This window comes from Ranitomeya imitator, chromosome 2 (genome assembly GCF_032444005.1).
Source record: "Ranitomeya imitator isolate aRanImi1 chromosome 2, aRanImi1.pri, whole genome shotgun sequence".
Classification (NCBI taxonomy): Eukaryota; Metazoa; Chordata; class Amphibia; order Anura; family Dendrobatidae; genus Ranitomeya; species Ranitomeya imitator.
This window is the reverse complement of record NC_091283.1, coordinates 626010788-626028856: the sequence shown is the minus strand read 5'-3', so window position 1 is coordinate 626028856 and position 18069 is coordinate 626010788.

Here is an 18069-nt window from a genome sequence, read left to right as displayed (position 1 = left end):
TACAGATCCTCGGAAGGTATGTATATTGTTGGTTTATTATATTGACTTTATTACAGATCGAGGGTCTTCAGTGAGTGGATTGAGCGAACAATAAATTACTACAACAACCTTTGTGATTTTTTCATTAAAATAATTTTTAATAATGTGTGTGTGTTTTTTTTTAACCCTTTCATTCAATTGGATTAATAATGGATAGGTGTCATAATTGATGCCTATCCATTATTAATTTGGCTTAATGTCACCTTACAATAGCAAGGTGGCATTAACCCTTCATTACCCCATATCCCACCGCTACACGGGACTGGGAAGAGAGTGGCCAAGTGCCAGAATAGGCGCATCTACCAGATGTGCCTTTTCTGGGGTGGCTGGGGGCAGGTGTTTTTAGCCAGGGGGGAGCCAATAACCATGGACCCTCTCCAGGCTATTAATATCTGCCCTCAGTCACTGGCTTTACTACTCTGGCGGAGAAAATTGTGCGGGAGCCCACGCCAATTTTTTCCGCCATTTAACCCCTTAATTTACTAGCTAGAACGGCCAAATTTTGCATATACACACTACAGACATTAGTAGTGTGGAATATGCAAAAAAAATGGTGATATGAGATGGTTTACTGTATGTAAACCAGGTCTCATATCATGTCGGGTTTAGGAAGGAGAAAGCAAAAGCCGGTAATTGAAATACCGGCTTTAAAGCTGTCTAGTGCTGGAATAAATATTAATATATATATATATATATATATATAATGTGTCTCACTGACATATATATATATATATATATACCTATTCTATGTGTACACATTTATTCTACCTATTCTACTGGAAGCGGTCAGTGCGATTTTACTGTACACCGCAATGAATTACCGGCTTTTCTCGCTAACACCGCTGCGTATTTCTCGCAAGTCACACTGCTGGTCCGTGTGTAATCCGTATTTTTGGGGCTTCCATAGACTTCCATTGACGTTTTATTTGCGCAATACGGTGACAAACGCAGCATGCTGCGATTTTCTACGGCCGTAGAAAGCCGTATAATACTGATCAGTTTAATACGGCAGATAGGAGCAGGGGCATAGAGAATAATTGTGCCGTATTTTTTGCAAGTTTTACGGACGTAGTTTCTGCGCACTTACGTCCGTAAAACTCGCAAGTGTGAAGCCGGCCGAACAGCACAGCTCTGTTCAACGTGTTCTGTCTATACCCAACTACTGTGGCAGAGATCATATTCACTTTTAATAGGAGGTTGAGGGAAGGTTCTGAAGTACCATGCTGAATGATGGTGAAGTCAGAGGACTAAGTAAGGGAAGACAGAAAATGTGTAGGAAGACGTTCCATGTATTAAGTGAAATGTTCATGAAGTTATGCACCCACTATCTTTTGTACATAATTCCGACCAAGTTATTGTTCGGTAAAAGACCTTTCCATTTTAAGGAGTGGTCTATCTCATTGAAGTTTGTAGGACCTGGTCCTGGCCAGCCAAAGTCACCGGCAACCATGCTGCCTGCAAGGGTGTGACATCCCGAAGCTAAGGTCCACACACCCAGCCAGGACCCCATCTTCATGTATTATGCCAGGGCAGGAAAGACTTCTCACAAACTAAATAACCAACAAGGGAAGAACACCGGTTTACAGGAAAAAAAACCCTGTAAAAATGTATATAACCTTTATTAAATATTGATTAAGAACAAATAGGTAGAAATACCCTAAAGTAGAATAGCCTATATGGTTTGGGCTATAGAAAATTGTAAGGGGATATCTTCCCCTGGTATGACTAGGATGATATCTACCCAGGCACTAATAACCTCTATTAGAAAAGATAGAGATGTAAGCCCACCTTAAGATATCATGTAGTAGTACCTTGAACCAGTGACAAGAGAGTGCTGCCGCTTACTCATTCAATAGATGTGTAGAAATGGGTGATATTTCCCTAGACACTACAAAAAACAGCTACTGCATATATATGCCTAGCTAGATGCGGAGGCTGGCACCCTAAGAAACACGAGAATGGCGCCCCCGCTTGTACGGTGGGTGTCCCTAATCTTCTGCTTATACCCTATAAGATGATAGTTGGAAATAGAAGGCCAGACGGCCTGTTACAATCGTGTAATGGTATATTGTGTCGTATAACATGAATGGGACCAACCAGAAATGTGATGTAAGAGAGGAGACAGAATATGTAATTCATCCCCCATGAACACAATATCAGGTGTATAAACACTTAGAGAATAGGCGTCTAGGGACTCAGCAACATCTTGATAGCACCATATCATTGGCCCCATATAAGTATTGGGTATTTACTGGTTACTACTATAGAGCAACATGCTCAAAAAATGATAGATGCAATTCAGATGTCATAACATGCCAGCATACCACCCAGCTAGCAGAAAAAAGCCAATAGGTGCATAATGTGCCCCTATGATATAGGTACCTTGCTATATCTCACCTGTTATGAACAGGTGATTCAGAACCACAATGGACCTAGTGGTTAAGAGCACACAAGTGACCTGATAGTTACTAACATAGGACGAGCTCTGAGACGTGGGAACTCTGCAGACCGCAATTCCTAATCCTATCATACCACACTAAAGATAGCCGTGGAGCGTTCCTGACCAGACCTAGACGCCTCGGCACAGCCTGAGAAACTAGCTAGCCCTGAAGATAGAAAAATAAGCCTACCTTGCCTCAGAGAAATTCCCCAAAGGAAAAGGCAGCCCCCCACATATAATGACTGTGAGTTAAGATGAAAATACAAACACAGGGATTAAACAGATTTTAGCAAAGTGAGGCCCGACTTACTGAATAGACCGAGGATAGGAAAGATAGCTTTGCGGTCAGCACAAAAACCTACAAACAACCACGCGGAGGGAGCAAAAAGACCCTCCGCACCGACTAACGGTACGGAGGTGCTCCCTCTGCGTCTCAGAGCTTCCAGCAAGCAAGAAAAACCAATATAGCAAGCTGGACAGAAAGAAATAGCAAACAAAAGTAACACCAGCAAAGCTTAGCTTATGCAGGGCAGACAGGCCACAAGAACGATCCAGGAGAAAGGAAGACCAATACTGGAACATTGACTGGAGGCCAGGAACAAAGAACTAGGTGGAGTTAAATAGAGCAGCACCTAACGACTTAACCTCGTCACCTGAAGAAGGAAACTCAGAAGCCGCAGCACCACTCATATCCAACTGAGGAAGCTCATAGACAGAACCAGCCGAAGTACCACTCATGACCACAGGAGGGAGCTTGACCACAGAATTCACAACACTCAACCTCGGCTACCACCATTTGCCACGTTACACATGTTGCCCAATCCGTAGGCAGCATGTATCAGACACTGGTTAATTTAATTCAAACAGGTATGTCTGACTCTGAAACACTGCGGCGTTTCAGAGAAAAACATTCTTTAAAAGCCGCTGGGGACCAAGTCCGCACTGTAGACTAGTCGGACATCACAGTGTTCCAGAGTGAAACATACCTGGCCGAGTGGATATATCTAGTGTCTGACACATGCTGCACACGGTGTGGGCAGTACGTATCAGCTGAGGTTTACGTTAAGTTCTGAGAATACTATTTTCTGAAGCTAAAAAGGTATTAAATCACTGCTTTTAGTTTCATTTTATGTGTCTTCTAGCTTTATATGATTTTCTGGACCCAATTAAGACTGGCATTGTGCCCAGTATTGGCAGAGCTGGCAGAAACTAGTGTAAAAACAACAAACATCACAAAAGTTTTATATAACTTCGAATTGCGCAAAACTTTTGTGACACTTCAAGATATGCATACTCCCGACTCGACGGTTTCTGGCTTGACTCAATTCACTTGCATTGAGCGAGGCCACGGCCATCTTGTCAGAATGTGGCCAGGAGTATGCAGATTACATTCTTTAGGTTACATGACCACCGGCTCCCTGTGTCGGCGCTGGAGAATCCTCACCGCGTGCAGAAGATTCACAAGTCTGTAGTCACAGGACTGAACAACCCCTTTAAGACATATTAAAAAATCTGCTTAACTTATTACAGCTAATTTTTAATTCATGGAAATATATAAATGTGAAAAAATATATAGAACCAAAAAGTGACGCCCCCGCCCCCACCCCTCCATTCTATATGGAACAATTGCTGCAAGTTATTACACGCAGGGATATTCGCATGTGTTCCCTGAAGCGTGCAGATTCACCGCCCCTAATACATTGTACGGGTGAAATTTCTCTTGCGGAGGCTCGAATCTCAGAAAGATAAAAAGACATGCTGCGTCCTGGAAAGACGCGCCGCATGTTCGTCTGATAAACAGGCATAGGTGAACGCATAGTGGGCAGGCTCGGACTGGCCCACAGGGTAACAGGGGAATCGCCCGGTGGGCCCCTGTGCCCCACTGTATGAGCAGTACTTGGCATAATTCACATGATTTACTCTGTACAGAAAAAATAGCATATCATCATTCAGTAACTAAACTACCTAGTTTACAAAAAAACCCTGTTTAGGAGAGAAGAACAGACAAATTGCGGCGCCCTAAGTGCGTAAACACAATATTATAGTCTTTAAAGGGTGCACAATTTTATGCACTCACCTGATGAAAGACTGAAATGGCTTTAGATTATGTATCCTCAAAATTCCCTCTGAGATACTTTTCAATATACAGGGCTTGCAGCTTGCCTCGGGTGGATCCAAGTGAAAGAGCCAGAGTCAGGCTCACACAGGATGAGTAATTCAAGAAAAGCACATCCAGCCCATGAATGGCAGTGCTTCCCAGGACTCACATCCAAAGATGATATTTTATATTTTTTTTATTTCATAACTTAAAATAGAAGAGATACAACGCGTTTCGGATACAGTACATATCCTTCTTCAGGTATCATAAAAACACAGTACAAATCCTACTAGTATAAAATTCAATTACACTTATATATAGTATTAAACCTTTTATCCCAGCCTCAGAAACTTGATTTGGGGTGTGGACCAAGTTCAGGAAAACACCCACTGATTGATACAGCCTTGTTAACATTGATGCAAGAAAGAGAGAGAAAAAAAACAACCTTTAGGCCGGCGTCACACACAGCGTAAAACAATACGGTCCGTATATTACGGCCGTAATACGCTGAAAAGTCCCGAAAATAGTGGTCCGTAGCTCCTCCGTAGGCAGGGTGTGTCAGCGTTTTTTGCGCATGGCATCCTCCGTATGTAATCCGTATGGCATCCGTACTGCGTGGTTTTATCGCAGGCTTGCAAAACCAACATACCGCTATAGAAGTGATCCATGTGTCCCAAAAATAAAAAAAAAAATATATTTACTGATTATATATATATATCATTGAGACACATATATGTATATATATTAATATTTATTCCAGCGCTAGACAGCTTGAAAGCCGGTAATTCAATTACCGGCTTTTTCTTTCTCCTTCCTAAAACCCGACATGATTTGAGACATGGTTTACATTCAGTAAACCATGTCTTCTCTCCTTTTTTTTTTGCAGATTCCACACTACTAATGTCAGTAGTGTGTATCTGCAAAATTTGGCCGTTCTATCTACTAAATTAAAGGGTTAAATGGCGGAAAAAATTGGCGTGGGCTCCCGCGCAATTTTCTCCGCCAGAGTAGTAAAGCCAGTGACTGAGGGCAGATATTAATAGCCTGGAGAGGGTCCATGGTTATTGCCCCCCCCCCCTGGCTAAAAACATCTGCCCCCAGCCACCCCAGAAAAGGCACATCTGGAAGATGCGCCTATTCTGGCACTTGGCCACTCTCTTCCCATTCCCGTGTAGCGGTGGGATATGGGGTAATGAAGGGTTAATGCCACCTTGCTATTGTAAGGTGACATTAAGCCTAATTAATAATGGAGAGGCGTCAATTATGACACCTATCCATTATTAATCCAATTGTAGTAAAGGGTAAAAAAAAACACAAACACAGTATTTAAAATTATTTTAATTAAATAAAAACAATGGATGTTGGAGTCTTTTATTCTACGCCCAATCCAATCACTGAAGACCCTCGTTCTGGAAAAGAAAAAACATAATAAACCAACAATATACTTACCCTCCGCAGATCTGTAACGTCCAACGATGTAAATCCTTCTGAAGGGGTTAAAACATTTTGCAGCAAGGAGCTGTGCTAATGCAATGCTACTCCTCGCTGCAAAACCCCAGGGAATGAGGCTAAAAATAGATCAATGATCTATATTTAGCTTCATTTGCGGTGAGGCGCCCTCTGCTGGCTGTTCATAGATCGTGGGAAATTACCTAGAAAGCTCCCTGGCTTTATATCGAGCTCCCTGGCTTTCTAGGTAATTTCCCACGATCTATGAACAGCCAGCAGAGGGCGCCTCACCGCAAATGAAGCTAAATATAGATCATTGACCTATTTTTAGCTTCATTCCCTGGGGTTTTGCAGCGAGGAGCAGCCTGCATTAGCACAGCTCCTTGCTGCAAAATGTTTTAACCCCTTCAGAAGGATTTACATCGTTGGACGTTACAGATCTGCGGAGGGTAAGTATATTGTTGGTTTATTATGTTTTTTCTTTTCCAGAACGAGGGTCTTCAGTGATTGGATTGGGCGTAGAATAAAAGACTCCAACATCCATTGTTTTTATTTAATTAAAATAATTTTAAATACTGTGTTTGTGTTTTTTTTAACCCTTTACTACAATTGGATTAATAATGGATAGGTGTCATAATTGACGCCTCTCCATTATTAATTAGGCTTAATGTCACCTTACAATAGCAAGGTGGCATTAACCCTTCATTACCCCATATCCCACCGCTACATGGGAATGGGAAGAGAGTGGCCAAGTGCCAGAATAGGCGCATCTTCCAGATGTGCCTTTTCTGGGGTGGCTGGGGGCAGATGTTTTTAGCCAGGGGGGGGCCAATAACCATGGACCCTCTCCAGGCTATTAATATCTGCCCTCAGTCACTGGCTTTACTACTCTGGCGGAGAAAATTGCGCGGGAGCCCACGCCAATTTTTTCCGCCATTTAACCCTTTAATTTAGTAGATAGAACGGCCAAATTTTGCAGATACACACTACTGACATTAGTAGTGTGGAATCTGCAAAAAAAAAAGGAGAGAAGACATGGTTTACTGTATGTAAACCATGTCTCAAATCATGTCGGGTTTTAGGAAGGAGAAAGAAAAAGCCGGTAATTGAATTACCGGCTTTCAAGCTGTCTAGCGCTGGAATAAATATTAATATATATACATATATGTGTCTCACTGACATATATATATATATATATACCTATTCTATGTGTACACATTTATTCTACCTATTCTAATGTCAGCTGTCAGTGTGATTTTACTGTACACCGCACTGAATTGCCGGCTTTTCTATAGAACACCGCTGCGTATTTCTCGCAAGTCACACTGCTTGTCCGTGTGTAATCCGTATTTTTAGGGCTTCCATAGACTTTCATTGATGTTTTATTTGCGCAATACGGTGACAAACGCAGCATGCTGCGATTTTCTACGGCCGTAGAAAGCCGTATAATACTGATCAGTTTAATACGGCAGATAGGAGCAGGGGCATAGAGAATAATTGTGCCGTTTTTTTTGCGAGTTTTACGGACGTAGTTTCTGCGCTCTTACGTCCGTAAAACTCGCAAGTGTGACGCCGGCCTTAAACTCTCTCTATGATATCATTCAATCCATTTGGAAATAATGTTCCCAAACGATATATCCAAAACGTTTCTTTCCTGTTTAAAAGAGCATTCCTGTTTGCAACTCCAGAGGGTATCTGCTCCACTGGAGTTACTTTTATGTTAAAAATTTTATTATGTTTAAGTAGCAGATGCCTTGAGAGACTGTTTTAAAAAGCCATTTTTTGCTCTATTTCTGTGGCCATTAACCCCTTCAAGTCGCGGCCCTTTTTCATTTTTGTGTTTTCGTTTTTCACTTCCCTCTTTCCCTGAGCCATAACTTTTTTATTTTTCCGTCAATATGGTCATGTGAGGGCTTATTTTTTGCGGGACAAGTTGTACTTTTGAACGACACCATTGGTTTTACCATGTCTTTTACTAGAAAACGGGAAAAAAATTCCAAGTGCGGTGAAATTGCAAAAAAAGTGCAATCCCACACTTGTTTTTTGTTTGGCTTTTTTGCTAGGTTCACTAAATGCTAAAACTGACCTGCCATTATGATTCTCCAGGTCAGTACGAGTTCATAGACACCTAATATGACTAGGTTATTTTTTATCTAAGTGGTGAAAAAAAATTCCAAACTTTGCTAAAAAAAAAAAAAAAAGTGCCATTTTCCGATACCCGTAGCGTCTCCATTTTTCGTGATCTGGGGTCGGGTGAGGGCTTATTTTTTGCATGCCGAGCTGATGTTTTTAATGATACCATTTTTGCGCAGATACGTTCTTTTGATCGCCCGTTATTGCATTTTAATGCAATGTCGCAGCGACCAAAAAAACGTAATTCTGGCGTTTCGGATTTTTTTCTCGCTACGCCGTTTAGCGATCAGGTTAATGCTTTTTTTTAATTGATAGATTGGGCGATTCTGAACACGGCGATACCAAATATGTGTATGTTTGTTTTTTTTTTTATTGTTTTATTTAGGATGGGGCGAAAGGGGGGTGATTTAAACTTTTATATTTTTTTCATATTTTTAAAAACATTTTTTTTTTACTTGTGCCATGCTTCAATAGCCTCCATGCGAGACTAGAAGCTGGCATAGCCTGATCGGCTCTGCTACATAGCAGCGATCATCAGATCGCTGCTATGTAGCTGAAATGCAGGTGTGCTGTGAGCGCCGATCACAGGGGGGCGCTCACAGCAGGCCTACATCAGTAACCATAGAGGTCTCAAGGACCTCTATGGTTACCTTCCTGATGCATCGCCGACCCCCGATCATGTGACGGGGGTCGGCGATGACGTCATTTCCGGCCGCTCGGCCGGATGCGGTAGTTAAATGCCGCTGTCTGTGTTTGACAGCGGCATTTAACAGGTTAATTGCGGCAGGTGAATAGCTATTTCACCCGCCGCTATTGCGCGCACATGTCAGCTGTACAAAACAGCTGACATGTCGCGACTTTGATGTGGGCTCACCGCCGGAGCCCACATCAAAGGGGGTAACACGGCATGCGCTGTACTAGTACGGCGCATGTCGTGAAGGGGTTAATGCGGGAGCGCAGTGTCTGTACAGTGTGTCCCACATATTGCAAACCACAACTGCATGTGATGACATACACAACATGATCACTACTACAGGTGAGTCTTTGTGAGATTTCAAAGACATCACCAGTATTATTGCATTTGATAGTTTTAGCCCCATGATCTAGGATCCCACAGGTACAACATTTTTTGGAGTTACATTTAAAAACTCCGGTGCCTTGAAGAACTCCACATAAAGTTTGATCCTTACTTTTATAATTGTTTTTTCTTTTTGAATCCAACTGTTTTTTTTAATTTACTGGGTGCCACCAAATTTTTCAAAGTTTTCCCCCTTCTATATGTAATCCCTGGTTTATCAGGGAGATGTTTTCCCAAGACAGGGTCACGCTTCAAGATATACCAATATTTAGAAAGCACAGTTCTTATGACTTTATTTCCCCTATTGAATGTTGTCACAAAATTCATTTTCCAGCGATCATCACTTTTTTCCTAACCAGTAGTCAAAGTATCCCCCTTCCTGGTTTTTCCTTTTAAACATTCCTCCTGTGTTTTTATTTTGTTGTCCCTATATGCACCATTTATCAAATTTTTCGGGTATCTTTTTTCCTTAAATTTTCTTTTTAAAATTTTAGACTGAGCTACATAATCAGATTCTCTCGTACAATTCTTTCTGATGCGATAAAATTGGCTGTGGGGTATATTGACCTTCCACTTCTTGTAACGTGCACTATTGAAATCTAAAAAGCCATTTGAATCCACTTTTTTGAAGTGGGATTTGGTGATGATTTTTTTCCCATTATGGCTGATCTCTAAATCAAGAAACACCATTTTTTCTTTATTAATTTGTGATGTAAAGGTAATCCCCCAGGTGTTATTTTTGAGCTCCTTTATTAATTGTGCCGCTTCCTCCTATGTCCCCTTCCATATGATAATCAGATCATCTATGAAGCGCTTATAAAGCCTTATTTTGTCATAAAAAACAGGCTTAGAAAGTGACGATGAGGACTCGAATCGCCCCATGAATAAGTTTGCGAAACTTGGCGCAAATTAATAAAGAAAAAATGGTGATTCTTGACCCCAGTGCCTTTTGCATTGTCACTGGAATGTGACATGAACAAATTCTGGTAAAACATTAATCTGATCATATTACTTGAAGAGTAGAGATCATAAAAGAGCATTGTGTTTGGGGATCTGTGAAAAAGTCAATAGTATTTTCCAAAAACGCTATAAAAACCATTTTGCCACAAGGCACTGTGCACATCATGACTTGTCTTTACATTTTGGGTATTTTAGAAACTAAGCAGAAACACCCATGTTCTCAAAAGCTGCTAATTCAGAAATGATAGATGTGTTTCAATCAGGTCCCCCAAAAACTGATGGATCTTATTAAATAGGGCACATCAGGTTCACAGTGTTTTTGACATCAAAAACATTACAGCAAATTCCGTGTTCTCACAAACTTGTGCCCTCATTAGCCCATGTAGGTGACAATGGCTGTCAGATGCATGTGGCAGCGCAGCATGAGACGTTCCCTTAGTAAATGTGCCCCGATGTCCAATCTAACAGACAACCCTTTCAGGGTATGTGCACACGTTGCTGATTTTCCTGCGGATCTGCAGAGGATTTGGCGCTGTGGATTCACCGCAGTTTTCCATGTGTTGTACAGTACCATGTAAACCTATGGAAAACCAAATCTTAAGTGCACATGCTGCGGAAAATACCTCATGGAAACGCAGCGGTTTATTTTCCGCAGCATTTCAATTCTTTGTGCGGATTCTGCAGTGTTTTACACCTATTACATAATGGGAATCTACAGGTGTAAAAATGCAGGCGAAATCCGCACAAAATCCGCAATGGAATCCGCAACATGTGCACATACCCTCAAAGTCAGCACAACAAAGCAATTGGACATTTGTGGATGAACATAAATAATTCCTGTTATTATAGTGCTTTGTAAAAAGCACTATATTGTTATTCCACCGTAGTCAACTTCTTCTTCTTCTTCTTCTTATTATTCAGTCCGCAATTAATGCGGCCCGAACCGCTGCACACACAGACTCCAGTGAGGTGTCATTTCGAAGCCAGCGTTCCTGGGAGGTGTGCAAAGTATTTTTCGTGTCGATCGGATTTGTAGTTTTGGCGCAATTGGCGTTTGAAAATTTTGTCTCAATGCATTTCAATGGGGAAATTTTGCCACAAGCTTATAATGGCAGTTATTTTGAAATTGCCTCAGAAATCAGCCCAACTGCCACCTGGCTGATGAGCTCATTGATATGCGAAGTCAGACCCAGTTACTATGCCAACGCCTACGAACTCTACATGACCCCACTAGGACACAGGTTTGCCAGATAATATCAGCTCTTAAAGTGACCCGCCCACCAAATTGTTACCTGAGGTGCCCAGCCCACCAAATCGGAGGCCGAGTGACCCCGCCCACCAAATCGGTCCCTGAGGTGCCCCACCCACCAAATCGGACCCAGAGGGTAAGTGCACCCCCGCCCCGTATGTGCAAAAGTAAGTGCACCCCTGCCCCATGTGTGCAAAAGTAAGTGCACCCCTTGTGTATGCAAAACTAAGTTCACCCCCACCCCATGTGTGCAAAAGTAATTGCACCCCCGGTCCTGTGTGTGAAGTGAAAAGTAAGTGCACCCCCAGTCCCGTGTGTGAAAAGTAAGTGCACCTCCGGTCCCGTGTGTGAAAAGTAAGTGCACCCCCGGTCCTGTGGGTGAAAAGTAAGTGCACCCCCGGTCCCGGGTGTGAAAAGTAAGTGCACCCCCGATCCTGTGAGTGAAAAGTAAGTGCACCCCTGCTGCCATATGTGAAAAGTAAGTGCACCCCCGATCCCGTGTGTGAAAAGTAAATGCACCCTTGGTCCCTTGGGTGAAAAGTAAGTGCACCCCCGGTCCCGTGAGTGAAAAGTAAGTGCACCCCCGCTGCCATATGTGAAAAGTAAGTGCACCCCCGATCCCGTGTGTGAAAAGTAAGTGCACCCTCGGTCCTGTGGGTGAAAAGTAAGTGAACCCCCGGTCCCGGGTGTGAAAAGTAAGTGCACCCCCGATCCTGTGAGTGAAAAGTAAGTGCACCCCTGCTGCCATATGTGAAAAGTAAGTGCACCCCTGTTCCCGTGTGTGAAAAGTAAGTGCACCCCCGGTCCTGGTGTGAAAAGTAAGTGCACCCCCGTTCCCGTGGGTGAAAAGTAAGTGCACCCCGCCACCGAATGTGCAAAAGTAAGTGCGCCCCCGGCCCCGGGTGTGCAAAAGTAAGTGCGCCCCCGGCCCCAGGTGTGCAAAAGTAAATGCGCCCCGGGTGTGCAAAAGTAAGTGCACCCCCAGTCCCGTGGGTCAAAAGTAAGTGCACCCCAGGTCCCGGGTGTGAAAAGTAAGTGCACCCCTGATCCCGTGGATGAAAAGTAAGTGCACCCTCGGTCCATTGGGTGACAAGTAAGTGCACCCCCTGTCCCGTGAGTGAAAAGTAAGTGCACCCCTGTTCCCGTGTGTGAAAAGTAAGTGCACCCTCGGTCCCGTGGGTGAAAAGTAAGTGCACCCCCGCTGCCATATGTGAAAAGTAAGTGCACCCTCGGTCCCGTGTGTGAAAAGTAAGTGCACCCCCGTTCCCGTGTGTGAAAAGTAAGTGCACCCCGGTCTCGTGTGTAAAAAGTAAGTGCACCCCCGGTCCCGTGAGTGAAAAGTAAATGCACCCCTGCTGCCATATGTGAAAAGTAAGTGCACCCCGATCCCGTGTGTGAAAATTAAGTGCACCCCCGATCCCGTGTGTGAAAAGTAAGTGCACCCTCGGTCCCGTGTATTAAAAGTAAGTGCACCCCTGTTCCCGTGTGTGAAAAGTAAGTGCACCCCCGGTGTTATAACCCCAATGGCGAGGGTCTCAGAGGAACGTGGAAGTCTGCAAGATACAAAAATCCAGCTCATAGGGCAGTGGTAACTGGGTTGACCATATATCTACTCCTAACGCCAACACTAGAAGTAGCCAGGGGTCATACCTACGTTGATCCTAGATGACTCGCGCCAGCCGGAGAATCTAACTACCCCTAGTAGAGGAAAACAAAGACCTCTCTTGCCTCCAGAGAAAGGGACCCCAAAGTAGGATAGAAGCCCCCCACAAATAATAACGGTGAGGTAAGAGGAAATGACAAACACAGAAATGAACCAGGTATAGCACAGAGAGGCCCGCTAACTAATAGCAGAATATAGAAAGGTAACTTATATGGTCAACAAAAACCCTATCAAAAATCCACACTGGAAATTCAAGAACCCCCGAACCGTCTAACGGTCCGGAGGGAGAACACCAGCGCCCTAGAGCTACCAGCAAAGGTCAGGATACAGATTTGGAACAAGCTGGACAAAAATACAAAACCAAAAAAAAAACAAATAGCAAAAAGCAAGAAGATGACTTAGCTGAAATAACCGGACCAGGATCAGTAGACAAGAGCACAGCAGATTAGCTCTGAAAACTACGTTGCCAGGCATAGAACTGAGAGTCCAGGGAGCTTATAAAGCAACGCCCCTAACTAACGACCCAGGTGCGGATAAAAGGAATGACAGAAAAACCAGAGTCAAAAAACTAGTAACCACTAGAGGGAGCCAAAAAGCAAATTCACAACACCCGGTCCTGGTGTGAAAAGTAAGTGCAACCCCGGTCCTGTGGGTGAAAAGTAAGTGCAACCCCGGCACCAAATGTGCAAAAGTAAGTGCGCCCCCGGTGTGCAAAAGTAAGTGCGCCCCCGGCCCCGGGTATGCAAAAGTAAGTGCGCCCCGGGTGTCCCGTGGGTCAAAAGTAAGTAAACCCCAGGTCCCGGGTGTGAAAAGAAAGTGCACCCCCGATCCCGTGGATGAAAAGTAAGTACACCCTCGGTCCCTTGGGTGAAAAGTAAGTGCACCCCCGGTCCCGTGAGTGAAAAGTAAGTGCACCCCCGCTGCCATATGTGAAAAGTAAGTGCACCCCCGATCCTGTGTGTGAAAAGTAAGTGCACCCCCGTTCCCGTGTGTGAAAAGTAAGTGCACCCTCGGTCCCGTGGGTGAAAAGTAAGTGCACCCCGGTCTCGTGTGTGAAAAATAAGTGCACCCCGGTCTCGTGTGTGAAAAATAAGTGCACACTCGGTCCCGTGGGTGAAAAGTAAGTGCACCCCCGATCCCGTGGGTGAAAAGTAAGTGCACCCCCGATCCCGTGGGTGAAAAGTAAGTGCACCCCCGGTCCCGTGGGTGAAAAGTAAGTGCACCCCCGGTTCCGTGGGTGAAAAGTAAATGCACCCTTGGTCCCTTGGGTGAAAAGTAAGTGCACCCCCGTCCCGTGAGTGAAAAGTAAGTGCACCCCCGCTGCCATATGTGAAAAGTAAGTGCACCCCCGATCCCGTTTGTGAAAAGTAAGTGCACCCCCGGTCCCATGTGTGAAAAGTAAGTGCACCCTCGGTCCCGTGGGTGAAAAGTAAGTGCACCCCGGTCCCGTGTGTGAAAATTAAGTGCACCCCCGGTCCCGTGGGTGAAAAGTAAGTGCATCCCGGTCCCGGGTGTGAAAAGTAAGTGCACCCCCGGTCCCGTGGGTGAAAAGTAAGTGCACCCCCGTTCCCGTGTGTGAAAAGTAAGTGCACCCCTGTTCCCGTGTGTGAAAAGTAAGTGCACCCCCGGTCCTGGTGTGAAAAGTAAGTACACCCCCGCTGCCATATGTGAAAAGTAAGTGCACCCCCGATCCCGTTTGTGAAAAGTAAGTGCACCCCCGGTCCCATGTGTGAAAAGTAAGTGCACCCTCGGTCCCGACGGTGAAAAGTAAGTGCACCCCGGTCCCGTGTGTGAAAATTAAGTGCACCCCCGGTCCCGTGGGTGAAAAGTAAGTGCACCCCCGGTCCCGGGTGTGAAAAGTAAGTGCACCCCCAGTCCCGTGTGTGAAAAGTAAGTGCACCTCCAGTCCCGTGTGTGAAAAGTAAGTGCACCCCCGGTCCTGTGGGTGAAAAGTAAGTGCACCCCCGGTCCCGGGTGTGAAAAGTAAGTGCACCCCCGATCCTGTGAGTGAAAAGTAAGTGCACCCCTGCTACCATATGTGAAAAGTAAGTGCACCCCCGATCCCGTGTGTGAAAAGTAAATGCACCCTTGGTCCCTTGGGTGAAAAGTAAGTGCACCCCCGGTCCCGTGAGTGAAAAGTAAGTGCACCCCCGCTGCCATATGTGAAAAGTAAGTGCACCCCCGATCCCGTGTGTGAAAAGTAAGTGCACCCTCGGTCCTGTGGGTGAAAAGTAAGTGAACCCCCGGTCCCGGGTGTGAAAAGTAAGTGCACCCCCGATCCTGTGAGTGAAAAGTAAGTGCACCCCTGCTGCTATATGTGAAAAGTAAGTGCACCCCCGATCCCGTGTGTGAAAAGTAAGTGCACCCTCGGTCCTGTGGGTGAAAAGTAAGTGCACCCCTGTTCCCGTGTGTGAAAAGTAAGTGCACCCCCGGTCCTGGTGTGAAAAGTAAGTGCACCCCCGTTCCCGTGGGTGAAAAGTAAGTGCACCCCGCCACCGAATGTGCAAAAGTAAGTGCGCCCCCGGCCCCGGGTGTGCAAAAGTAAGTGCGCCCCCGGCCCCAGGTGTGCAAAAGTAAATGCGCCCCGGGTGTGCAAAAGTAAGTGCACCCCCAGTCCCGTGTGTGAAAAGTAAGTGCACCTCCAGTCCCGTGTGTGAAAAGTAAGTGCACCCCCGGTCCTGTGGGTGAAAAGTAAGTGCACCCCCGGTCCCGGGTGTGAAAAGTAAGTGCACCCCCGATCCTGTGAGTGAAAAGTAAGTGCACCCCTGCTGCCATATGTGAAAAGTAAGTGCACCCCCGATCCCGTGTGTGAAAAGTAAATGCACCCTTGGTCCCTTGGGTGAAAAGTAAGTGCACCCCCGGTCCCGTGAGTGAAAAGTAAGTGCACCCCCGCTGCCATATGTGAAAAGTAAGTGCACCCCCGATCCCGTGTGTGAAAAGTAAGTGCACCCTCGGTCCTGTGGGTGAAAAGTAAGTGAACCCCCGGTCCCGGGTGTGAAAAGTAAGTGCACCCCCGATCCTGTGAGTGAAAAGTAAGTGCACCCCTGCTGCCATATGTGAAAAGTAAGTGCACCTCCGATCCCGTGTGTGAAAAGTAAGTGCACCCTCGGTCCTGTGGGTGAAAAGTAAGTGCACCCCTGTTCCCGTGTGTGAAAAGTAAGTGCACCCCCGGTCCTGGTGTGAAAAGTAAGTGCACCCCCGTTCCCGTGGGTGAAAAGTAAGTGCACCCCGCCACCGAATGTGCAAAAGTAAGTGCGCCCCCGGCCCCGGGTGTGCAAAAGTAAGTGCGCCCCCGGCCCCAGGTGTGCAAAAGTAAATGCGCCCCGGGTGTGCAAAAGTAAGTGCACCCCCAGTCCCGTGGGTCAAAAGTAAGTGCACCCCAGGTCCCGGGTGTGAAAAGTAAGTGCACCCCTGATCCCGTGGATGAAAAGTAAGTGCACCCTCGGTCCATTGGGTGACAAGTAAGTGCACCCCCTGTCCCGTGAGTGAAAAGTAAGTGCACCCCTGGTCCCGTGTGTGAAAAGTAAGTGCACCCTCGGTCCCGTGGGTGAAAAGTAAGTGCACCCCCGCTGCCATATGTGAAAAGTAAGTGCACCCTCGGTCCCGTGGGTGAAAAGTAAGTGCACCCCGGTCTCGTGTGTGAAAAGTAAGTGCACCCCCGGTCCCGTGAGTGAAAAGTAAATGCACCCCTGCTGCCATATGTGAAAAGTAAGTGCACCCCGATCCCGTGTGTGAAAATTAAGTGCACCCCCGATCCCGTGTGTGAAAAGTAAGTGCACCCTCGGTCCCGTGTATTAAAAGTAAGTGCACCCCTGTTCCCGTGTGTGAAAAGTAAGTGCACCCCCGGTGTTATAACCCCAATGGCGAGGGTCTCAGAGGAACGTGGAAGTCTGCAAGATACAAAAATCCAGCTCATAGGGCAGTGGTAACTGGGTTGACCATATATCTACTCCTAACGCCAACACTAGAAGTAGCCGGGGGTCATACCTACGTTGATCCTAGATGACTCGCGCCAGCCGGAGAATCTAACTACCCCTAGTAGAGGAAAACAAAGACCTCTCTTGCCTCCAGAGAAAGGGACCCCAAAGTAGGATAGAAGCCCCCCACAAATAATAACGGTGAGGTAAGAGGAAATGACAAACACAGAAATGAACCAGGTATAGCACAGAGAGGCCCGCTAACTAATAGCAGAATATAGAAAGGTAACTTATATGGTCAACAAAAACCCTATCAAAAATCCACACTGGAAATTCAAGAACCCCCGAACCGTCTAACGGTCCGGAGGGAGAACACCAGCGCCCTAGAGCTACCAGCAAAGGTCAGGATACAGATTTGGAACAAGCTGGACAAAAATACAAAACCAAAAAAAAAACAAATAGCAAAAAGCAAGAAGATGACTTAGCTGAAATAACCGGACCAGGATCAGTAGACAAGAGCACAGCAGATTAGCTCTGAAAACTACATTGCCAGGCATAGAACTGAGAGTCCAGGGAGCTTATAAAGCAACGCCCCTAACTAACGACCCAGGTGCGGATAAAAGGAATGACAGAAAAACCAGAGTCAAAAAACTAGTAACCACTAGAGGGAGCCAAAAAGCAAATTCACAACACCCGGTCCTGGTGTGAAAAGTAAGTGCAACCCCGGTCCTGTGGGTGAAAAGTAAGTGCACCCCGGCACCAAATGTGCAAAAGTAAGTGCGCCCCCGGTGTGCAAAAGTAAGTGCGCCCCCGGCCCCGGGTATGCAAAAGTAAGTGCGCCCCGGGTGTCCCGTGGGTCAAAAGTAAGTAAACCCCAGGTCCCGGGTGTGAAAAGAAAGTGCACCCCCGATCCCGTGGATGAAAAGTAAGTACACCCTCGGTCCCTTGGGTGAAAAGTAAGTGCACCCCCGGTCCCGTGAGTGAAAAGTAAGTGCACCCCCGCTGCCATATGTGAAAAGTAAGTGCACCCCCGATCCTGTGTG